The following is a 26,499-nucleotide window of genomic DNA, read 5'->3' on the forward strand; positions in this document are numbered from 1 at the left end:
ACTACTGAGAAGCACTGTGACACAGCTTAAAAAAAGCTCTGAAATCAATAATCAGTCTAGGAGACCTGAGTCAAGTTTTTTAATCTTTTTGAGCATGTCTTTTTTTTTTCAATTCAATTTTATTGAGATAAATTCACATACCATGCAGTCATACAAAGCGTACAATCATTCACAGTACCATTATATAGTTGTGCGTTCATCACCAAAATTAATTTTTGAACATTTTCATTACCACACACACAAAAATAGTAAGAATAAAAATTAAAGTGAAAAAGAACAATTAAAGTATAAAAGAACACTGGGTGCCTTTTTTTTTTTTTTTTTGCCCCCATTTTTCTACTCATCCATCCATACACTGGACAATGAGCACGTCTTCTGATCTTTGATTCATTCAACATTATAAAGCACCTGGTATGTGCCAGCTTCTGTTGTGCACACTGGAAACACATGTAGAAAAACAGAAATAATATCTACTTTCCAGATTTATTTAAAAATGTGTGTATAACAAATATATATAAATACAGATACAGATACAGATGCCTGGCGAGTGGCAGATGCTCAACAATTGCTGGCTGTTACTACATTTTATATCTGATTTGTGTCAGGGTGTTTGGAAGGACAAGTGTTCTCATTTGTGTATAAAACTGCCATTAGCTGCCTATCATTTTACCCCAAAGAATATGATGATGAAAACCTTCTACATCTGAACCCTCCAATTCTGCCCTAGTTCCTAACTGGGATCCTTCTGTCTCCTAAGTACTCCACCCACCTCACTTCTTTCTAGTCCCGGATCATAAAACTTAAAGGGACAGACTAGCAAGAGGTCCCAAGATTGGGCTTCACAAACTTGTCTGATCATACCATTTGCCTAAAACACCTGGTAAAATAAAGATTCCCAAGTACCACCCCAGACCTAATGAATAAGAGCCCCATGTGCTTCTCATCCCCCTGCATACACACCCCAAATGCCCTCGGAGATTCTTCTCTCATCAGGCATGCTTTAATTCTACCTTCAAACAGCTGAGATCACTCTCTTCAGGTGTTTTCTGTGGCAGAAACTGTGTGTGACTCTTTCTCTGTGGCTTAGTTCATCACTAAATGACACTGCCCACCAAACTCTAGGAGTCTCAAACTCTCGTCTGGGCCCTCAACATCTCAGAAAGGAACATTTCATTTTTTTCTGTCCCTTAGTATCTCCCTTCTAGGTTTTCACTATCAAAGGATAATTTTAAACCACCACATATCTCTAAAAAGTTACATTTTCTAAAGATTATTAGTTTATAATACCCATACTGACTCCAATAAGCAAGCAAAATGTACATAACCAGGGCTACATTTTTAGGGAAGAAATAGAAGATATTTGCTTGAATTTTCTAAATCAATTAGCAATCTAATATAGACATGAAAAAGTCCATATATTCTCTGAAGAAATTTCACTTATTTAAAATAGCAATAAATGAAATCTTAGGTTTACTTTGAAGGTGATTCATGTTGTGTTTTAGTTTGTTTAATTAAATATTTAAAAGATTCCTCCTATCTGGGAAAAAATCAGGAAAACTGTAGGAAATACAAAAATGTCTATAATGTGTCCCATGCTTCAAAGAAATCAACTTCAGTAGAAAAGGCAATGACTGAGCACCTGACAAGAGGTACTAAGTTTAGATGGCACATTCAACCTGGAAATTCATCCATCCCTCGGTCCAACAAGCATTTACTGCGCACCCACCATAAAACACCCTAAGTTAAATCGGTAATCATCCTTACACTCAAGTAGGGAAGACAAGGAGATAATAAGAAAAAGTTGAAAAGGGTAAGTATTCTGAAAAGTTCAGATAAAGTACTTAGAAGAGTTTAAAGGAAAAGATGACCTAAAATCATGGTTCCTAAAATGATGGTTCTGGAACACATAATGAGGATATGCAAAAAAAAAAAGAACAGGACATTATTTTCTTTTGAGTGGGCCAAAGTCAATGAAGAGCACTCTGTGAACACGGTGTAATAATTCTTCTTATCTCTCCTGGACACAAAGGGACCGTGACTCTTACTATCCTTCAAAATCTTACTATCTTTTCATAATAGGTCGGTAATGATGCTACCTACAGAGAAATGAGTAAGTCACAAAAATGACCTGCCATGGTATGAAAGTTCATTTACTGTGCTAATATCAAGCTATTTATATAGTCAGTAAAGAAAGTATACCATATAGAGAGAGCACATGCACACACAAACACACACACACACTACCATTACACCCTTGAAGCTTCATACCATTTTCCAGGCATTCAGGAATTAATGAATTATTACTGATGGCAAATACTTCACAGTACATCGTATATAATTTTCCCTATAACTTGTCATTTGTATGTAAACTTAAATCTTTCCATTTAAACTTTTATCTGATATTTTCAGTATTCTTAATATTTACTTTACATCTGATGTTTAAGCTTTATATCCCATCACTTAATGAAAATCTTGTCCCATGTTTGACAAGTGATACACCTCAACTCAACAAATACCTCAGAAATGAACAAAAATATCAATGCTCAGAAAGCAGTAACTACTATAACTTACCAAATGCTAGAGACAAGTTCAGAGGAATAAAACAAAACACTCCATGCTTTTTTTCACTCTATCCCCTTTCTTAAATTAGTTCTACAGTCTAAGGAATTAAAGAATTTTAACACCTAATGCATTTCCAGCATTAACATCTAAAATCTATTAGATAATTCTTCTAATAGGAAATCAAAGTGCTAAAGATGACAACATTAAGGTTAGAAAATGTGACAGATCCAACTGTGTATCCTACTGCCTGGTTTCTAGATGACTCACGGCACAATTCAGGATGGATCACTTCTCACTGTACCTACCTGGTCCGTGGATATTAAGAAACTACTGGATTTATCTAAATATTAAAATGTCTTTTTTCCCCCTCCAGGGATCCACTACTTTTAAATTCAATTCAGTTAATAAAATAAGGACACTCTATGATTTCCAAAAATGACCTAGAGGAATCTCCCTTTACACAGCAGTAAAAGGACTAGGAAAAATTATCTACATACCTGCCCAGAGTAGACCAAGGGAGAGCAAACAGAGACTGCATGGGATAAATCTCGAATATATTTTTAAGTTTTCTTCAATTCACCAGTACAGACTAATCTTTACCTCTATTACTCTAAACAGGAAAACATTTCCTGAGACAAGGAAAATCACAACAGAAAAATCAGAAACAGCAATATCTAAAGACTTCCAGTATATTCCTCTTAAAATAACAAAATAACAGAAGATACAGAACAGACTTTTTAAAAACCTTTAAAATATCTGAGAAACTGGAGCTTAACATCCTAAAATTACAATAAGTATTCTACCTGGACAACTTATACCATAAAAGCTGGTCAAATCTGACCACTAAGTAGTCACCTATTAGAAAACTTCAAGTTAGAGTAATTGGATTTAAAAAGCAATCTGACTAAAAGGTCTGCATTACAAAATATTTTAAAAGAAATTTACTCTTATTACCAATAAGCTCAGAGTCTGGAACTGAGCTGCCCAGGAGGGTCTGGCTTTAGTGAAAGTAGAAGAGGAAAATGTGTAATTAACTTATTCAAGTACTAATCTCAGGACTTTCCACAACTCTGCCCAAACACAGAGGCAGGAGGAGACAGGCAGCGAAAAGTAATAATGTTCTTAAATCTTTAACACCTGCTCTCACCAACATGCCATCAAATGCTTAGAGATGGCAAAAAAATTAACAAGTAGCAAAAGAGACGTCAACAGAAAAATTCAAAAACAAGTAAACAGCCTAGTTGTAGTCTATTGGATGAGTCTGGTTATTACTGTGATTCATTTTTCATACAGATAATAAATAGTTCTAACTTTTGCTGGTCAACTGTTTCTAGTTCATGTGATGGCACTGAATAAATCTGCATTTTATTTCATGGCAGAGTTCTGATTTCCAGGGGCTCCTGCACCTTAGTGCAAATCGCAGAACCAGCTTCAACCCATACTGCATTTTTACAGGTTTTTTTTTAGGTAAATTCCTTTTCCCCAGGTGCTTAAAAATGGTTTGTCTCTTAATTAGGTAAATATCCACCACATCCTTATGAATTACTTAAACTTCTGATATATACAGTAAAATCTTTTCAATAAGAATAGGAAGTCAAACCTTCACCTAGATTTGCCTGTATAAATGCAAATTCCTAACAGGGAGTCGTGTGTGTGTGTGTGTGTGTGTGTGTGTGTGTGTGTGTGTGTGTGTGTGTGTGTGTGTGTGTGTGTGTGTGTGTGTGTGTGTGTGTGTGTGTGTGTGTGTGTGTGTGTGTGTGTGTGTATGTGTGTGTGTGTGTCTGTGTGTGTGTCTGTGTGTGTCTGTGTGTGTGTCTGTGTGTGTTTTAACAGAGGCCCCTTTTTCACCCTGCTGTGGATAAGCTGAGCCCCTTAAAATAAATTATTTTATTTCCAGGGATTTTATAGTCTTCAGTTATTTCATTAGCATAATGTATAAGCTCATGTATAAGGACCATTTTCTAAGCTATTAGTTCAACAGAAAGTTTTCCTTAATTGAACACTGAGTGAATATTATAGCAATTTAAATTAAGTAAATTTTTCTGATTGGTTCCCTTTATAAAAATGTTTAACACTCTCTCCAAGATCAAAACACAAATGTATCAGAAGCCATAAATTTAGTTTTAAACACAACCTGTAGATGCTCCAGATTTAAAATGTCTCAACTTTCAGAAAGGGGAAAGAATTGAAAGTGCCACCACCCTCCCCTAGGAGTCTGGTGGGAGACACAGTTCCCTACACAACATTCCAAAAATATGAGCAAAATACCCCTGTGTGTGAAGAGAAAAATGTCTTACCTTTGCCAAAAATGTCAGAACAGAGTAGAATATTCCATTAACAAAGAACATAGTCTAGAACTCAAATGCCTTCAGAGTCAATAAAAGTGAATGAAGTGAAATTACATTTTAAACTCAAATATAATCATTTAATATGAAGGACATTTTAAACACTGACACTAGAACCTCAAACAACGTTAACTTTGGCTTAACACCAACTCACTAAAATCCTTTCCCGCAGTTATTTCAAGCTGATATGCACTTTTAAGGATACAGAAATAAAACACATTTGGAGCTCACGCTACAGTGAGAATCATCAAGGGCATCACATCAACCAAGGGTATCAGAAATCACAATCCAGCACATCTCCACCAGTGACAAAAAAGGATTCAAGAATTGATCCATTTCAAATAGAGAAATATTCCCGCCTGTAGGTGGCAGATTACTATAGTCTATTACTATAGTCTATTACTATAGTCTATTACTATAGCCTATTTAGACTCAGTGGTTTAAAAACCTCCCCATTCCTCCCACCCCCCACACACCTTTGGCCTCCAAAGGCTGATCAGTGACACCAAGCCTGCACTATAAACAACTCCCCTCCTGATGTGCCCATGACTAGGGACTGTGGGGTCTCACCGGTTCTACCTTGCAAAGCTCTCAAGCACCTTCAAATCACCCTCCCACGTGAACTTGCGCTCAATTTTTACAGAGAGAAGACACAGATCTGCCTCTATCTAGACACAAAGATTCAAGATTTCTCTTCCTTTTTAAAACATACCATACCAAGCTGAATATTTTAAGGAAAAACAGAACAAGGTTTCTCCCCAACACCTAAGCACATTCCTAACAGCTATAAGAATTATAATTAATGCTTACTTGAAAATCATGTTTTATCACATGAAACTCTTTTAATGGATTAAGCTCATTAACTTGAAGAAAAGGCAACTGTGATTTCTCAAGTGGAAATGCAGGTAAGTTGCAGAGTCCCCCCGCACTGAAAATGATTCGTTTCCCTTATTCTCAGCTGTAATTTTTAAAAGTTGAAATAATAGGCTTATTAAGATAACATACAAGGATTAAAACCTTATGCTGCTATAGTTCAAAACCGAAAGCTCCTCTGAGAGACTCTAGGTTTTCCCCTCCACCCCAAGAATGTAAAGCTGGGATGACTTATGTATATTACAACTTTCGAGAGGTCACTACTCAACTATTCCATTAGAAGTTGGGAGAAAATGAAACATGGCAATCTAAAGCCTGAAGCTTTACTTATTCATCACAAAGGGAAAAATAAATCAGTTTTCTAACTGTCCCAAGCTCAATCTGAAATCTCTGAAAAGGTAAAGTAATACTGTAGGTAAAGTTCAGTTGTAAACTTTGGAACATAATGAATTATCAAGTTTGTATAAGTCTCTGCCAAACATTTTTCAATATACTGACTCACTAATCCCTCATGACAACCATTTGGAAAGGTGTAAGTGAAATGTTTTTTCTCCTCTATTAAAATGAGGAAACTGAGGCTAAGAGACGTTCAGGAGCTTATCAAGGACACAGAAAGCTAAAATGTAATGTAAGTCCTTGACAGACTAGATCTTCTGATTTCAACTGATGCTCAGACACAGTCCTCACACGGGCATAAGGAGAGATTTCTAGTTTTGTCAATCTCTTCAATATCTCTTTATCTTTTAAGATTACAGCAAATTTGTATACAAATCTGTATACAAATATGTATTAAGCACATTACTGAACCATATGTCATAGGTTAAATCATGTTTCCTATATTTGTCACACTCACTAGAACACCATAATCCTGTTTAAACATGGTTCTTATCCCGGTTCCTTGGAAATAGGCAATGCTCACAATGGTCAGGAATGGTCCGAACAAGGTATCCCAACTGTCTGAAGTTTCATTAACTGATGCCTTACCTTTTAGTTGAATTTACAATCTTCCAAGAGCTGGAGGCATAAAATTCACATTAACACTAAAATAATACAGAACAATTTAATACTGATTTACTGATGAAGGTCTTTCAGGATCATATAATGCTCTAGGGTCTGATTATGAACTGCAGTTATCCCTGGCAGTGCTATAGCTGAGGAAGGTATAGCAACCATATTCAGATATATTTACACTGAACCAGGAAGTTGCCTCAAAAAAATCCTAATAAAAAAGATTATCATTTGTCTTTTCCTAAAAGTAGCATACAAAAAAAAAAAAAAGGCATGAGAAGGTATTGGGGTTTTGGGTTATTTATGAATGGAATCCAGATAAACAAATGCTTACTTAAACAGAAGTTGGAGTTTTCACTATTTCATAGAAAATCAGAAAGCTGTTGAAATTCCTTCTACCAAGTGAGACTCTAAAATGCAATGGATTTAAATTCAGTCCACTAATCAGAAAAACCGTTTGATCATTTGCTACTGAAAGGATCTTTCTTGTCATTTTAATTGTATACATATTCTTTCCAATTCATGGATGAATATAAAGTGTTTTATATATTTGATAGTAAAGATTGTCTTTTAATTCTTCAGATAAGTTTTTCAACTACAGAATGAAAAATGAATGATGGTTTGGCTATATTATTTACCTAGCACTCATATAATCATTTGAAAACAACCTCCAATCAACTGGTAAACATGAATATGGAGGGAGGTCATTCTTTTTTCATCTCTATGTTATTACTGACTTTTCATGTTGCCTACTAAGTATTCATATTCCTTAATTACACTAAAATAACCAACAGGTCCTACTTTTTTCAGCAATTTCTATATGCAATTATTTCAACCAAGATGTCATTTAAAGTTACTGTCCATCAGTTCTACTATGACATGTAAGAATTTAAAAACACATGATGTGCTCTTTTATCCACTCAACATGTAAAAGCAAAACTGAATTATAGCTAACTCAATATTTAAATTCTATTTAAGGGCTGAATCTAAGCATCTTCTGATGTTATAGAAAAAGAAAATTGAACCAGATCTAAAAAACATGATCCAGTCAAATATGAATAGACTTGGGAGTCAGAAAGTTCTATACTGTGCTCTCCAAGATGGTAACAATTAACTACAAGTGGCAATTTAAACTTAAAATAATTAAAAGTAAATAAAATTTAAAATGCAATCCCTCTATCACACTTGCCCCATTTCACATGCTCCACAGCCACATGTGGCTAGTGGTTTCCATACTGGACAGTTGAGAATAGAACAGTTCCATCCTGGAAGAAAGTACTGTTGGACAGTAAAATATGCAGCCACGTTATCTTAAGCAAGTTACTTAACTTCTGTGAACCTCAATGTCCTTACCTGTAAAAATGTGCATAACACCACCAACTTGAAAACTGTTGGGAGAATTTTAATGAGATAATGTATAAAAAGTACAGAACCTAGTTATCCAAGAAAAAGTAGCTATTGATAACAACCCTATATTAGACTTTGGTCTATCAATGGTGACCCTGAACAAGTCGCTTAAGCTCCCTGGGCCTCATTTTCATAAACTGAAAAGTTTAGGAAGTTCATATGGTTAACTTCTAAGGACCCTACCAAACGCTACCATGTTAAATAAAATGTTGATAAAAGGAGCACAAACTCCTAATGAGCAAACTACTACCTAGGCTCCCGGAGCTTCCTAACTGATCCGGAGCATTCTTCCGGAAACCCCGGAAGACTGGCCCTCCAATATAGCTCATGGTCTGATGTGAGCTATTTATAAGGTCTATCTTAAAAGGTTACTGGAATATCTTTCTGAAATTGCATATACTGTAATCAGAAGTAACAAGCCCCATTCCATGATGATATTCTGCAGTTTTAACATCTCTTTTAAAAAATGAACAAATGAGTTTTTTCTCTCAAAAGCATTTAAACCAAAACATTTTTAAAGCACCTACTAATTTGAATACTTTTTTTAATGAATGATTTCTTATTTTAACCAGATAAGCCTCCTTCTTAGCCAGCCTGTGAGTGCCCCTCTGGTGTCTAAACAAAGTGAGAATTATACCATTATGGGTGAGGTCCCCTTGTAGGGCCTGAAACAAGCCCAGAGTCTTTGCCATCATTAACAGCTGCTCCCAGGGAGCCAGGAAATTTACCGAAAGCTGGGTGTACAGAGGCTGCCTCAAAGGAGGGTAACCAAGGGCCCCCACAAAAAGGCACAAAACCAGGGCCACGGGCTACTGCTAATGGCCATGGGCCTTTTCTCCAGGGCGTTGTCCAGGCTTCCAGAGTCACAGTTTTAACTTGGGGGTGGAAGAGCAACTCCTGCATCAGAAATCAGAACAGAGTGGTGCAATTCTACCCAAGGCCTGAAGCCTCAAAAAAAAAAAAAAAAAAGGGTTATTCCAAAGCAGACTCCTTTTCTTCCGGGTCTGTCTGCTCCCTCTTGACTCTCTGCCCACAACCACCGTCCCCCCACCCCCCTTTCCCAGTGCCCCACCTCCCTCCACATTTTAAAAATACAAAATAAAAAAATCCACCAGTGGCTTATTCCCTTCTCCCTTAGCTCTCCCTAACAGGGCCTGTAAACTGGAGGAAATTCAAATCAAATTAGCTGCACATTAAAAAATAAACAGACAAGCAATCAGGGGGTGCCCACCCAACAAAAGACCTCGCCGGTTCCAAAACATGATTAAGCCTGGGAGGGAAGGGGAAGGGGGACTAAAAACCACCAGGGATGGAGAGATAAACGCTTGGATTTTAGCCCCAGCGTCGGGCCATCGCAGCCAAATTCCAAATTCTGTTTAAAGATGTTGGGCTCAAGAAAATAAAAAGTTGTAACTCTTAAGTAATTCCACAAACGACACTGTCTGGATAAAATGCCAGCGCTTCCCTTACTCCGGATGGCAGGGTGGGAGTTGAGATTTGAAAAGCTCCAACTTCAACCGCGCACTCCTGGAAGCCTCCCCGCCAACGGCGCCGCCGGGCGGCCCAGCCGAGTCTTGGGAGACGCCGGACCCTTCTCCTCTGGCTCCCACGGAGGGCCGAGACCCAGACAGTTGGGAGAGTGTGCGGGCATAGCCTGAGGCCCCACTTTCCACCCAGAGTGACAGGCCCTTCACACGCCGGCCGGCCCCCGCCCCGCCACGCCGCAGGCACCAGAAGGTCCATGCGGCCACCAACCAGCCCGCCCGGCTCGTACCGGCCGCCTCTGGACGCGGATTCTGCCCTCCTGCCCCACCCCCGGCCGAGGCGCCCCTCGGGGTGACCGACTGACCGGAGCTGCGCTGGGCCACACACCGGGTCGCTCGCTCCTTCCCGCCGCGCCCCGCTCCCCCGCCCGAGCTTCCAGCCGCCAGGCTTGCCGAGTCCGGTTACCGCCCCCAGCCCGGGGGGAGCCCGGGGGGCAGGACGGGGAGGGAGGACGTGGCGTGCATGGAGGTGGCCAGCGACTAGGCGGGGAGTGTCCCAGAGAGGCCCGGACGGGGGCGGGGGACCCGTGCAGCTCCTGGGCTGCCAGCCCGGCCCGCGCGGGCTCGAGACCCTCCCCGCGAGCATCCCCGGGCCCGCCGCCCTTGCCCGGTGCAGAGGCGGCCTCAACTTCCAGCCGCCCTCCCTCCTCCCTCCACCATATGGAAATCTACAGCCTCAGAAAGTGACACGTCGAAGATTCCTCGGCCTCTCCGCCCGCCCTCCCCCATCCCGGGCAGCGTTCCTGCAGCCGAGATTCCGGGAGGGGGAGCGGATTCCTCGGACAAAATCTTCTGGGAAGGATCGGGAAGCGGGGAGGGAGGGGAGAAGAAGGGGGGGGTTGGCTCGGGAGCCCAGATTTTTTTTTTTTTTTTTTTTCTTTCATCAAAATGAATCTACCTGTTTCTTTCCCTTCTTCAAATCTGGCAAGCAGGGGGAACGGGCCAAGGATTCGAGCCCAGTAAGACGCGGCCCCAAAGCGGGGGGCCGCCCCCGTTCCCCCGCCCGCATTCCCGGAGTGCCCTGGCGAGCGCGGGGTGCCCCAAAGCTCCGGCGCCAAGTTTTCCCCGGGAAGCCCGGCGTGCTTGGAGCGCTCCCGGGACAGGAACGCACTTTGGCGGATTGGGCGTCCAGCCGGGGCTTTCCAGCGCGCCGGGACCGGGCGCCCGAGGCGCGGGATCCAGGTCCCTTCCAGCCCTCCACTCCAGCGCGCCTTACCTTCCCTTGGGCTGAAACGCACAGGTCCGGACGCTTCACACACCGAATCTCCCACGCCTTCCCAGCCAGCAGCCCGGAGGATCCTTGCCGCCCCCTCCGCTGCTCCCGCCGCCTTCGTCGCCGCCACTCTCCTCCTCCACCTCCTCCTCCTCCAGCCGCCGCCGCTGCTCAAATAACTACCAGGAGGGTTTGATGGGGGATTCCGCCATGTCAATGATGTCGGGACCACATGGGGATTTGGGGCCGCCCACTGCCGTAAACTACCGAGTACAACCGCCGCAACAAATGTAGACTCATTGGGGCTGCGGGGCCTTCCTTTGCCCCAAGCTCTGCGAAGCGCGTTGTTGTAACAAGACTAAAAATGTCTGAAATCACCAAAGTACCCAATATAAATGCAGCGTTTGCTCAGTAATAATAAGAGCTAAGACTCTATGACATTTTTTCATTTACTTAAATATTTCCTTTTTTTAATCAACCCCTCAGCAAGCAACCTTGTCAACTATTTTTGTCAGCCCCTTCTCTTTTTCCCACAGTACTTTGCCCATACAGCTAACATAGCGTTAGCTTATTTAATTATACCTAAATTAAAATGTCGTTATCTCCCTATTTCAGTACCCATTATGTACTCACAAGAACAGAGATTGTACCTTAGTCGTATCTGTATTTCTGTATCTGTCAAACATAGCACAGTGCATGGACCACAATAGGACTCATTAGGTAACTGATGAATTTCTATTAATTAAATCAAATTTAATGTATTTCTGCTGTGCAGGCTCAAAAAATGTTAACAGATTGCATCCCACCCCCTTGCCCAAATTATCCAGAAAACAAGATAGCAGAAATCATCCCAAAGAGGTCCCTCCCCACAGTAGCTGCCCAGGTATTCTGAATAACTACATTCAAGGCAATAATTAAGCTACAAAACAGTACTCAATAGTGACCAGAGGTCAAATATTACTTCCATTGACCTAAAAAAATAATAACCATTTATCAGATAAATTTATTGTACGTATTACTGTTTAAGGCCAAACACACATACACACACAATCACACAGAAGAACACTGAGAAATAGCTTCTTCCCTTGTGGAGTTTGCAATTCTTTTTTGGAGATGGGGAGGATAAAGGTGAGTCAAGGAAAGGGGCCGTGCCTCCTCATTAACTTCTTTACTGCCAGTGTCTCCACCTGGGCTGGTAAAGCCATCTTTCTAAATCATGGTTCCTAGGTCATAGCCCTGTGAGGGATAAAAAAGGAGAAAAATTGGAAGGAGTGGTTGCCCAGTAACAATTCAAACTCTTTTCCTGGCATGAGTAACTTATCTCATTTAGGCCCAGGTGCTGTCTCCAATCCCAGCTTCTCCAGCTTCCCCCTGAGCCATGCCCACCAGCTACAGCTGAACCCTCATGGCTCCGAGTGTACCTCTGTCCCTTTACATATGCTTTCCCTCTGTCTAGAACGTACTTCTCCCACTTCTCTATTGTAAGATTGTTTACTCATCCTTAAGCCTCACCTGAAATCATTCTCTCCAAACCCAGTCTCATAGCTCAGCAAACATAATTCTTTTCAGTTCTTCTCATAGTGCTCTGAAGTTAGCATTTACCTCTTTCACTTGTTCATCTTTGTATCCCTACATCATCCTAGCATTATGCTTTGAATATACTACCCAGTGTACAAATATTTGTTGAATAAATTAATTTGAAAAGTATGTAGAAGAATCTGAATGACCAGATAAATGAGCAAACCTGAAGGTAAAGCTAGGCAAAAGACAAAAATAGGCAAAAGATATTCAGAAGACAGAATTATTTTTTCATATTTCTTCCACTTATTAGGAAGAATCAATATTTACAAAATACTTTATAATTTAAAAGGCAAGTTCATGTTTATGATGTTATTGTTTCATTCATCTTATTCCTAACACCAATTTTAGCAAACAAAAAGAAACCCAATAAATGTTTGCAAAATGAGAGGAAGTATGATGTAGTGGAAAAAGGATGGAAATTATAATTAGACAGAAGCCAGTTACCTTGGGCAAGTTATTAAGTTCTCTGAGTCTGGGTTTTTCTTATTTATTAAATAGAGATATTGCCATCCTGCTAAAGTTGTGAGGATTAAAAAACAAAAGCACTTGATAGTCAATAAATAAATATTGGTTCCTCTTTGAATGAGTGGATGAATGAATGAAGATGACTTTCCTGAAGGGGAGAAAATTAGAAGCTTTAAGGAATAAGTTGGGACTTTCAAAAGAGAGATCCCAGTACATATTGAGGGATTTAAACTTAACAACATTGTTGGTTGTAGAGGAATGAAGTCATTGAAATAGGTTTAAAAGTTGGTTTTTCTGGCAGCAGATTGTAGAGCAAGGCTCATGTCAGAGAAGCAAGCTCTGAACCTAAGTGGGAGATAATGAAGACTGTAGTTCTGGAAATGGGAAGAAGGACCTTAACCTAATGAGTATTATTATATGATGTGGACAACTCAAGTCACCTGCTGCCACAGGACCCAGATTATAGACCCTGGTCATGGCCAAAACTTTATTCCAAAGGCAGCTTTGGAATTACTCAAATGCATAAATTGGCATCTGTGCCAGTTTGAATGTATTATGTCCCCCCAATACATCTTTGATGTAATCCTGTGTGGGTGGACCTATCAGTGTTAATTAGACTGTAATTCTTTGAGTGTTTCCATGGAAATGCACCCCACCCAACTGTGGGTGATGACTCTGATTGGGTGATTTCCATGGAAGTGTTGGCCCGCCCATTGGGTGGGTCTGACTTCAATCACTGGAGCACTATATAAGATCAGACAGAAGGAGCAAGCTGCCACAGCCAAGAGGGACATTTTGAAGAAAGCCCAGGAGCTATAGATGACAGACATTTTGAAGACGGCCATTGAAAGCAGACTCTTGCTCCGGAGAAGCTAAGAGAGGACAAATACCCCAAGTGCAACTAAGAGTGACATTTTTGAGGAACTGCAGCCTAGAGAGGAACATCCTGGGAGAAAGCCATTTGGAAACCAGAACTTTGGAGCAGACACCAGCCACGTGCCTTCCCAGCTAACAGAGGTTTTCCGGACACCATCAGCCATCCTCCATTGAAAGTATCTGATTGCTGATGTGTTACCTTGGACATTTTATGGCCTTAAGACTGTAACTGTGTGACCAAATAAACCCCCTTTATAAAAGCCAATCCATCTCTGGTGTTTTGCATTCCGGCAGCATTAGCAAACTAGAACAGCATCCAAGTGAAGATGCCTGGAATTTACAAAATGCATAGGTTTGTAAACCCTTCCATCACCCACGCAATATAGACTGAGTCACATAAAGAAAAAGATTCAAAGTCATGCTCCCTGATCTCAACTAAATTACCTTATAAAAAGGAAATGCAATGTTAACATATGGGGAACATTTTAAAATTTGAAACTCTGTCTCAAAAATCCCTATTTAACATAATATCTAGAAGACCCAGCTGGGTTCTCAGGCTGTATTTCTTTCCTCTGCCTATGGCTAAGGTTTCTAGATTCTCACAGGCAGGCTCAACCTCACCTTTAATCTTGAAAACCAACTTGACCTTATATAGAGGTCATTAACTCTTCACATCTATTTCTTATTCTAGTGTCCTGAGCTAGATCTGATACCAGCTTCAATATGAACATTAACAAAACCCCAAATAATCTTGTTTTGAAAAATGTTCAGAATTTACTAGAGTACTAACGAGTAAAGGAAATGTAGCTCAATCAATGACACAATCCAAGAGCAACACTGCAACTTCAGTTAAACACATTTCTCCAACTTTACCAATCAAATCTGGGAATCCGTCTTCTTCGCTATTGTTCAAGGCAAGACAAGGACAAATTTTAACCCGATATTTAAAAAAAAAAACCTTTCAAACAATGAGAACTGTCCCACAACTATCAGAACTATTCAGGTAGTATCTGGATGACTGTCAGGACTCATAACATCACAGTGTTCATGGGAAGGTAAATAAAGGTTTTGAGCCTGTTCTCCCTTCCCAAGCAGAATCTTCGCTCCTATGTCCATGACATGGGCACCCAGCCTGAACACTACCTAATGGGAAATCGCTTCTTGCCAAGACTGCCTTTTATTGAGAACTTTACTTCTAAACCAAGTCTTCTGAAATCTACCTCCTTGCAACTCCCCCACCCCTACCCTCATCCCGTTTCTGCCCTCTGGAGGCAGACAAAATAATAGCACTCACCTTTCCATATGACTTCCCTTCCATTAATTTGACCATACCTGCTATATGCTCCCTAAAGATTCTCTTTTCCTGGACAAATATCTTTGGCATGCTCATCTTGTGACCTGTCTTCTGTATCTCTTTCCATCATTTTCTCCTACCCCTGAGAGCCTACTTGGTCATCATTTCTGGAAGTTAGGTACCCAGATTCTGTTCATAATATTTCAGGCATGACCAGAACACTACCAAAAAGAGAGGTACCATTTACTCCTTCAATATGAACACCACACTTCTTTCATTGCAAGTTAATACTGTGCTAATTTTCTTAGCAGCTTTCTCACCCTCTTAACTCATATTTCTTCCCCCATGAAAAGCTGTCAAGTTGAGCATACATTAGTCATGCAACTAACTTGATCTTAATTGACCTTAATTAATGTTAATTGAACATTTACTTTATTAAATTTTATTTGTAAGTTGCATCCTACATTTCAACCTACCCAGGACTTTTTGTATATTGAGTCTATCATCAAACAACCTTTCTCAGATTTGTAGCATCCAAGTTATTATCCAAGTCAGTAACAAAAATACTAAACAACTCAAGGGCAAGGGCGTATCACTAATAATTTTCCTCCAATTGGAAGCAAAGTTAATTTAAAAGCTATAAATCTGCCCATCACACTGTGTTTTAGCTTACCAGGCTGCTATGACAAATATCACACACTGGTTGACTTAACAACAGGAATTAATTGGCTTATGGTTCAGAAGATTAGAGGTCCAAAAGCAAGGCATCAGCAAAGCCATGGTTTCTTCCCAAAGTTGGTAGCATTCTGGTGCTGACTTATAATCCATAGGTTCCCTTGGCTTGCATTTCTACCTCCCATGACATGTGTGCTGGTTTGAACCTCTTATGCACCCCATAAAAGACTATGTTCTTTTAATCCAATGTTGTGGGAGCAAACCTATTGTTGGGTGGGATCTTTTGATTAGGTTGTTTCCATGGAGATGTTACCCACCCAGCTGTGGTCAGGACATTTGATTAGATTATTTCCACGGGGATGTGACCCCACCCATTCAAGTTAAGTCTTAATTAGTTCACTGGTGTCCTTAAGAGAGCTGAAACAGACCCAGATGCTGAGACAGAAATGCCCTGGCAGAAACGAGCAGAAGGACTCAGAGAAGCTAAGACAGAAGCCCAAAGATGTTTTGGAGAAAGCCATTTTGAAACCAGAGCCTGGGAGAGAAGGATCAGCAGACATCACCATATGCCTTCCCATGTGACAGAGGAACCCCAGATGCCATTGGCCTTTCTTCCAAGAAGGTATCCTCTTAAGGCCTTAGTTTGGACACTTTTATGTCCTTAGAACTGTAAATCTGTAACCTAATAAACCCACTTTATAAAAGCAGTCCATTTCTGGCATTTTGCATTCTGGCAGCTTTAGCAAACCAGAGCAGATTTTGTTACCAGAGAAGTGGGTGCTGCGATTTGTAAACACTAAAAATGCTGAAACAGCTTTATAAATGGGAAAGGGGAAATGAGGAGCTCAATAGAAAATGCCTAGATTGCTTTGAAAAGACTATTGGTAGAAATATAGACTCTAAAGATACTTCCAATGAGACCTTAGAAGAAATGATGAAAGTGTCATTGCCAGCTGGAAGAAAGATGATCCTGTTTTAAAGTGGCAGAGAATTTGGCAAAATTGAGTCCTGGTGTCAGATGGAAGGCAGAATTTGAAAGCAATGAGCTGGGATATTAGCTGAAGAGATTTCCAAACTAAATGTGGAAAATGCAGCCTGGCTTCTCCTTGCAGCTTATAGTAAAATGCGAGAAGAAAGAGATAAGCTGAGAACTGAACTCTTGGGTACAAAAAAGCCCAGAAATTGATGGTCTGGAAAACTCTGGGCTACTACAAAACCCAAAGGATAGTGACCCACGTGAAGATTTAATGAACTCCCGAACAAGACAGTCATTTTAGTAGAAGCCAGGATTGGAGTTGGGGTTATTCCAGAAGGACTTGTGGAAAGTCCTGTTGTCTGATGGTTGGGATTCCTGTATGCTGCATGCCAAGCCAACAAATATTTTGCGGGATCTGTATAAAGGGAACCACTGGCAGTCTGGAGTAAAAAGGACAGAAAAGGGACAGATTGAAGGGAAAATTTCTTCATAGGCAGAACCACAAAAGCTGAAGTCTGGAGTCAAGAAAACTCAGGCCAGGAGAGCAGACCCACCTAGGCCTCAGAGAGGGTGGAGCATAATTCTTGGGGATTGAGGAGAGCCTGGCTACCACCCCATGGTTCTGCAGGGATTGAGAGTGTGTCCTGGAGATGGTAGAGAGTCCAGGGGCCACCCAGATGCTTCAGGAGAGTGGAGTTGAGAACAAGGTGGTCTCCCCAATACTTGGATATGTTGGAGCAATCATCCCAGCATTGGGGAGAGCAAAGCTGCTGTGTAAGTCTTTGAAAAGGGTAAGACTGCCACTCTCTCAAGCCCTGAGGATAAAACATCTTTCTGTAGATGACTCTCAGACTTTGAAATCTAATGAAGTATGCCCTGTAGGTTTTTGGAACTGTTTGTGTCCAGTGACCCCTGTTTTCCTTTCAATTTCTCCCTATGGCAATGGGAATGTTTACCCTATGACTGTCCCTCCTTTGTGTATTGGAAGCAGATAACTTGTTCTGAGTTTCACAGGTTCACAGAGGGGAATTTTGCCTTAGGACAAACCATGCCTGTAACTGATTTTTATTATATTCTGTACTTATTTATTGTTACTGAAATAATTTAAGCTTTTGTGATATTGTGATGGAATGAATACTTTTTGCATATGGAAAGAACGTGCCTTTTGGGGGTCCAGAGGGTGGAATATGCTGGTTTGAATCTGTTATTTACCCCATAAAAAACTGTGTTCTTTTAATCCAATCTTGTGGGGGCAAACCTAATGTTGGGTAGGATCTTTTGATTAGGTTGTTTCCATGGAGATGTGACCCCACCCATTCAAGGTGAGTCTTAATTAGTTCACTGGAGTCCTTAAGAGAGCTGACACAGACCCAGACACTAACACAGAAACACCCAGGGAGAATCAAGCAGAAGGACTCAGAGAAGCTAAGACAGAAACCCAAAGACATTTTGGAGAAAGCCATTTTGAAACTGGAGCCCTGGAGAGAAGGACCAGCAGACATCACCATGTGCCTTCCCATGTGACAGAGAAGCCCCAGATGCCATTGGCTTTTCTTCAGTGAAAGGGGTCCTCTTCTTGATGCCTTAGTTTGGACACTTTTATGTCCTTAAAACTGTAAATTTGTAATGTAATAGCCCCCCTTTATAAAACCAATCCATTTTTAGTATTTTGCATTCCAGCAGCTTTAGCAAACCAAGACAACATGGCAATCCCCCTGTCCTCACATCAGCTCTTCCGATTTCTGCTGACTTCTGGCTTCTGGACCCTCCCTGTGACTTTCTCTGACTTCTGGCTTCCAGTTCTTTTTTAAATAAGTCCTCCAGTAATATAAATTAAATTGATTCAGTTGGCCACACCTTAACTGAAAATAACATCTTCAGATTGTCCTATTTATGATGGCTTCACATACACAGGAAGATGGATTAAGTTTAAGAATGTGTTTTGAGGGAGTACATAATTCAATGTACCACACACTCACTTACCCAAACCATATAGGGAGTAGTTTAGGACTGTGACTTTCTTCACAGTCATTGTCAACACTCTAGCCCACACATACCAAATTCACTCCTATGGTCATTTTCTCTTCCTAAGAGGTCAAGACCTCTGAATAATACCTGAGTTTCTTCCGAACCAGTATGCTAAATACTATTTCCTCAAACAAATTCAAAATTTTCCTTGAATAGGTACATATGTACATATATTTGTGTGTGTGTGTGTGTGTGTGTGTGTGTGTGTGTGTGTGTGTAGATATATGTGACCTCTACAGAGAGATGAGGCAAAGAAATGTCATTAGCTCTAACATGGCTTAGAAACAGACCACTTTGGTCAAGGAAAGATTCTGAGATATGACCAGAAAACAAAACATTGAAAATAGAGTAAATTTGCTTCAGAAACAACTGGACCCATTCTGGTTTGTGAAGGGGAAGATATTACTTGAAATTATTTCTCATCTTTTCTGTAGTTACCACAATGTTTCTTTTAATTCATGGAAGTACATCCTTCAGTAAATCATATATAATCTGTGTCTCAGACCTCACCAGACAAGGGTCTAAATTTTGATCACATTAACATTAATAAGCACCATTTCTCTGATTCTAGCAGCCAGCATTATTGTAGGACTGCCTACTTCCCTCGTATTCTTCCCACTTCTTTCTAGAAGCTTCCAGTGAGTTTCTGAGCAAGTTTTTTCAACTTGCAGTTGCATAATAAACCATGTGAAGTAATTCATTTACACATCCAGAACAGCTGCTTTGGCACCTCCCTCAGTGCTGAGCCTCCTGCAGTTGGTAGAACCATGGAGATCCCACTGCAGCAACCCCAAAGGCCGCAACCCCACTCAGAGTCCCTTTCCTCTCTCTCTGTGGTGTACTCAGTTATACTGATCACCAGATGGAGAGCTCTTATCTCTCTATATCTCATGTTCTTTAAATCATTGTACAAATATTTATTGAGAATCTACCAAATGCCAGATATTACTTTGCGGATATAGTGGTGATCAAGACAGATCGAGTCCTTGTCACTGTCTAGTGGCCTTAAAGAGACAATAAATAGACAAACAAATATGTAACTCCACATTGAGAAAAATACTTCAGAGAAAGATATCGGGATGCTATGATAGCCAAGGAAGTAGAGGGGCAGGAGGCTTCTTAGACAGGAAGGTCTCTCTGTAGAAATGATATGTAAGCTGAAATCTGAGCAAAGCGAGGCATCCACCCATGTGATGAGTAAAAGCAGAAAGCATTGCAGAGAGAGAAGAGTATATCGCAAGCCAGGGCTAGAGAGAAAACAGAGAGAACCAGAAAGACCAGTGGCACTAAAATGAGAATTTAGTGCAGAAGAAGACATTAGGTAAGCATACAGGGCCAGATTACATGCAGCTTTTTAGGTTATGGAGTAGGGTTTGAACAACATTCAGAGAAGCAATGGGGGATTTCCAAAGGGGTGGTGACATGGTTCCATTTACTTCCATAATGTTTCTTCGACCTGGTATGTGGACACTGGACATGAAGGAGGACTAGATTGGAAGCAGGGAGGTCCATTAGAGTGGTTATGGTGAGAGACGGTGGTGGCTTGCACTCAGGTTTTGTCAGTAAAGATGGATAATAAATAATAAATGGATTAGGAATATTCTGACAAAACTGACAGAAAGTCACTGATTTATTATTGGAGGTGAGGGAAAGATTGGAGTAAAAAATATGTAAAAATAACTTTTTCATGTTGTATAGCATATATCTGATGGGGACTTAATATCCAGAATATATAAAGAATTCTTACAACTCAACAACAAAAAGACAAGCAACTCAATTAAAAATGACCAATGGACTTGAACAGACATTTCTTTTTCCCCGAAGGGGGATATACAAGTGGCCAGAAAGCATATGAAAAGATTAGCTATCAGAGAAATGCGAATTAAAAACACAGTGACAAACTACTTCACAACCACAAAGATGGCTATTAAAAGAAAATTAAAAATTAAAAAAAAAAACAAACAAACAGCCAATAACAAGTGTTGGAGAGGATGCGAAGAAATTGCAACTCCATGCACAATTGGTGGGAATATAAAATGATACAGTCACTGTAGAAAGCAGTATGGCGGTTCCTCAAAAAGTTAAATAAGGAATTACCATATAACCTGGCAATTCCACTCCTAGGTATTTGCTCAAATAAAACTAAAGACAGAGACTCAAGCAAATACTTGTATACTGATGTTCATAGCAGCATTTTTCACAGAAGCCAAAAGACGGAAACAAACCAGGTATCTTTTGACAGATGAATGGATAAGCAAACGTGGTATATACACACAATGGAATATTATTCAGCTGTAAGAAGGAATGAAGTTCTGAGACATGCTGCAACATGGATGAACCTTGAAAACATTATGCTGAGTGAAATAAGCAAGACATACAAGGACCAATACTATATGATGTCACTTAGTGTGAAATATCGAGAAAGGCAAATTCACAGAGACAGAAAGTAGGCTAGAGGTTACCAGGGGACAAATAGAGGGGGAAAAGGAAGAAAAATATAATTTTAAAAATTTGATTTTAGCCTCTTTGTTCTTGGAACCCAGACACAAATCCCTGAAGGCTAATTAGAGAAAGCATTTAAGTCACAGCCATGGTGCACTCGTGGCCACATTTCCCCTCTAAGGACTGAGGCAGTGTTACTAAACCAGCCTCCTGGCACAACTCGCTACACTGAGGATAGGATCTGTCTCATACCTCATACACAACATGGACATGCACTACCAACCCACCAGATACGCTCAGACATACCTCAGCCCCAACCTTGGATCCATGTCTATGCTCCAAGCAAATATCCCTAGACTGAGCAAGATGAGTTGCAGTAGGAACCACCACTTACATTCCACCCTCAGCTCAAGATTGCATCAAGGAAAACTGGTCCTGTTAACCTTATCTAATGGAAAGAGCACTGATGAAGGAGTCCTAGGTTTTGGATTGTTGCTTTGACATGCTATTTTGTCTGGGGAAAATAATTTTACCTCTCTGAGTCTCAGGCTTCATATGTAATATATCTATAGAATAATATGTCTGGACTGAATGATATCTAAAGTCATTTTACCTCTCAATTTCAGATATTTGAGGATGAACTAACTAGTATGACAATTTTTACAGGCCAAAGCAATTCCTAGCTATCCATAAAGATATCACAATTTTGGCCTCTAGATTGCTCTGCCAGTCTAGTAAAACATATCAAGAATTAAGATTACCCTGATATATTTTGTTTGAGTGAAACTATTTGGTTCCTAGCGACTCATTCTCTCTCCTCCAAACTTCAAGTTATTCAGAGTTGTAGAGCTTTAGAAGGGATCGTTGCACTGTTTGGTAAGTTAGACTGGGAGACCTCTAATTCCCCACCTTTCTCTAAAGTCCATATTATGAAGATGAGGAAAGTTTTTCAACAAAGAAACATTCTGATATATCTTATATCAGAATTATTTATGACATGGATAGAGTCAACTCTATGAGGAGTTAGCCATGTATTCAGTTAATTTGATTTCATCTTTGTAAAATTTCTGGTAAGTCTAACTTTGAATTGGGCCACCTTTGGTTAAAAGTCATGGGATCATGACATTGAAGTTAAAATGAGAAACAGGTCAAAATTACATTTTATTTGGACGGTATACCCAATATGGTACAATTGTCTGTCTCAGTTTATGAATCAACATTGATACTTGTAATGCAAAGGGAAATTCATCTTATGAGGGGAGTTCTGCATATTATAGGAATTCAATAAATACTTCTAAGTTCATTTTCTTCTCTTTTAGTACCCCTTACATGAAAGTTCCTATCAGTTTTGTCTTATTCCAATAGTTTAGTTCAAGCAAAAATTCTGCCTTGATGAAGCAATTTATGTCTTTTATTTGACAATGAGAATAACTTTATTTATTGTGATTCTTTTTCTACTTTAGCTTCTAAGAAAGTCAGAAATAATTTTTGTCCCCAACTGTAACAATTATCCTTAGCCTAGTATTTCTAATAAGACTAGTCTTCCTTCCCTTTCATTACATGATTCTTGATTCTTACTAATTTTATCTTTGTTTTAAGGGCCCCATTTTTATCTCTCTTATATTGTATGCTGTTCTATCCTTATGAGAGGCAGGTATTATTTAGGACTAATTTGTCTTCAAGTGACAGGACACCAATTCAAAGTAAATTGAGGGAAAAAATATCAGGGTCAGAATGAAACAGCTCATGCTAAATCTGATTTAGAATTCCTGAACCATAATAATATTAATACAAATGAAAGAAACTGTAATTTATTTTTAAATTCCTTAGTTTACATAGGATGGATGAAAGAATACATTGTGTATGCTTACTAGAATATGCTAATATTCTTTCAGTTACTTTTCATATATATATTAACAACATTTACTGTCCATCATTTTTTCAATTATTCCAAGGAACACAGAGAAAATTAAAACATTGTCCCTCTCCTTAGGGAATTTATAATCTATTTACATGAGTCCAGCACACATTGAAAAATAAATATATAGTTTGATCATGAACTTCAAGAACTATTACACGTAGGGTACAATTTATATCTTGTGGGTCTTCCTTTATCCCAGTATGTCTAGCACTTCCTTGCAAATAACAGATACTCAAGAAGATACTTCAATTTGTTGAATCACCAAATTGGAAATTGTATTAGCTGTGCGGCAAGATTTTATCCTACCTTATTGTCCTTATTTTACAATGTACATGGTGCTTCAAATCTGAAAGTTTGCACATTTAGGAAGGTAAATTAAAAATTAGCAATCCATGTTGCTGATGTTCTCCCAACATTGAGGACTGACAGCTTGGTATGCCAAGCCCTCTGGGCTTGCCCTTATGAAGCTTGTTACTGCAAAGGAGTGGCTAAACCTGCTTATAATTGTGCTTAAGAGTCTTCCCTTGAGTGCCTCTTTGTTGCTCAGATGTGGCCCTCTCTCTCTAGCTAAGCCACCTGGGAGGGTGATCTCGCTGCCCTCCCTTCTACGTGGGACCTGACTCCCAGGGGTGTAAATCTCCCTGGCAACGCAGGATATGACTCCTGGGGATGAATCTGGACTCGACATTGTGGGATTGAGAACATCTTCTTGACCAAAAGGGGGGGTGCGAAATGAAACAAAATAAAGCTTCAGTGGCTGAGAGATTTCAAATGGAATCGAGAGGTCACTCTGGTGGACACTCTTACACACTATATAGATCACACTTTTTAGGTTTTAATGTATTGGAACAGCTAGAAGTAAATACTGAAATTATCAAACTCCAACCCAGTAGCCTTGACGCTTGATGACAATTGTATAACAGTGTGGCTTATAAGGGGTGATAGTGTGATTGTGAAAACCTTGTGGATCACACTCCCTTTAGAATGGGGACAAAGACCGAATGAAAAATAGGGATGGGGGGAATGATTTGGGTGTTCTTTTTTACTTTTATTTCTTATTCTGATTCTGATTCTTTCTGGTATAAGGAAAGTGTTCAAAAATAGATTGGGGTGATGAATGCATAACTATATGATGGTACTGTGAACAGTTGATTATACACCATAGATGACTGTATGGTATGTGAATATATCCCAATAAAACTGAATTTAATTTAAAAAATTAGCAATCCAGATATTTTTGTGGGACAATCTAGCTCTGTTTAGTTCTATGACATGATTCATAAAATGGGAATAATGTCCATCGAAAAATTATGATCTTTATTGTGACAAGGTGGCATTCTAAGGCTTTATGGAAACAAAAAGGCATTGTATACATTTGTCAGTATATTCAGTATTACTGTCTTTAATTTTAAACAGTACTACCACTGTTGGTGATCAATGATGCTGAATATGTATGAAAGCACCAAGATATGAACAGCAGACCCTTCTACACGAGGCACATATAACTACTGTTATTTGAGTGGCAGCCATGGGCAAATCTTTGCTGTGAGATACTTCTCAACTCACATTCTACCCAAGGCCCTCACTTTCCGGAGACCATTTTGAAAATAACTACCAAATCAACACTTGGCCTGTGTTTTGTACTTACCTTCCATCACATCAGAGCAAAAGAACATTATCAATAGGAATAATCAGTGATTATTACTATAAACAATAATAACAGTACTTACAGTTCTTTTACACTTTATTAGGTGCATTCATTTACATTTCTTCATGTAATCCTTTAAAGGAAGTACTACTATCATCATTGCCCCCATTTTATGGATGAGGAAACTAAGTTGGAGGAGTTAAGTGATTTGCCTAAGCTACAGAGTTAGAGGAACAGAGCTAGAACTCAGGCTGGGACAATAGTCAAAATATTAAACATTTGGTACAACATTGATGCAACCAATCAGAGCGAACACTAGCCTTTACAGCATGTGGGTATTTACTGGTTGACCATCAGCCTGAATTCAGGTCTTATCACTGTAAATGGTGCTGTCTATCCCATACCCCACAGGCCAATCTGTTTCCTCTAAAGCAATAATCTGTGAGTGTGCACTCCCTTTCCCTCTGGAGTTTACACAAAAGAAGCCTCTGACCATCTCAGAGTTGTGGTGAAGGACATTTGTCCTAAGACCTTTTTCTTAATGAAACTATCCTTTTACACAAGCTCTGGCTCCATGATGCCAAAGCAATCAATTGAGAAGTGGAAATCAATTAATCTGTTGCTTGCCTTTTCTATTATACCTAACAGTTTGACTGATTTTCTTATTTTCACCAGGATTACTGAGTTGAGAGTTTATTTTGGCCTCTAATTGACACAGCTTTAAGGGGAAGTTTGGTTCATTAGGTGAAACTGATAAAAACGGCTCAAGAAACTGGATGTGAGTCAGCATAATGGTATGGCCTGATGAAGACAGAGGTGGAGCACCCGCCTGCATCAGGAAAGCCGAAGACACAGCCAAAGACCCCAATCAACAACACGAAGCTTAAAGTGTCACCATACAGTGGTATTAGTCAATGGAGTGATTGAGAAAAACTGGTAGAGTGTGGTATTATTGTGACAGCTAATTAATTATTGACTGAAAAGCAGTCAGACCAGGAGCATATTATGAAGTCAACATATAATAATTAAGGCTCTCCTCCGTCAGCACACATCTCTCAGGTAAACATCAACTTCTACCACCCAACAATGAGGCTCTCCTCTTAGCCTTAACCTAAATTTATCTGCTCTAAAACCCATTTCTTCAAGATCCCTAAAGTGACTAACCCTCAGCACTTCACACATTCACTCATTCAACCATCTTTTCTTTGGATTACACTGTGTGCCAGGGTCAGATGTGTTATAAAATCAATAAGACATGACTCCTTTCCCTCCAGATGTCTGGTAGGGAAGAGAGCAAAGTAAATTCACGATGACATGCTGTGGGGCAAATTAATAGGGTGCTCTCTGAGCAAAAAGATAATATGACTGGGAATGTGCTAAAGATCAACTCTTTTCCCATGAAGATCTATAAAATACATCTTCAAAGCCTTGACCCAAAGGAAGGACTAATGGTTGGAAATGTAGGTGATGTGGCAGCATAGTAAAGAGGGTTTGCCCCTCAAGTTATTCCAAAGACGTAGCTTTGACTCCTTCCTATACAGCAGTAACTTTAATGAGCACTTTCTTTCTTATTTTCCTCTTGGCACTCAAATTCACAAAAAGATATATGACAGGTGTGCTGGCCATGAAGAAAAGCCCCCC

At 39.9% G+C, this 26,499-nt stretch overlaps 1 protein-coding gene across 5 annotated transcripts in view; it reads right to left on the reverse strand.

Moving 5' to 3' along the window:
* The window catches only part of FNDC3B (fibronectin type III domain containing 3B), a 370,299-nt gene extending 359,212 nt beyond the window's left edge, over window positions 1-11,087 (reverse strand). For 3 of the 5 annotated variants that reach the window (XM_037840631.1, XM_037840625.1, XM_037840597.1), the window contains exon 1: window positions 10,956-11,087. The gene's annotated coding sequence lies outside the window, so the exon portion shown is untranslated. Of the gene's footprint in view, window positions 1-9,969; window positions 10,121-10,955 lie in introns of those variants that run through there. The other 2 variants (XM_037840604.1, XM_037840614.1) reach the window with 2 other exon arrangements.
* Between the last annotated feature and the right edge of the window lie 15,412 nt (window positions 11,088-26,499).

This window comes from Choloepus didactylus, chromosome 1, assembly GCF_015220235.1.
Source record: "Choloepus didactylus isolate mChoDid1 chromosome 1, mChoDid1.pri, whole genome shotgun sequence".
Taxonomy (NCBI): Eukaryota; Metazoa; Chordata; class Mammalia; order Pilosa; family Megalonychidae; genus Choloepus; species Choloepus didactylus.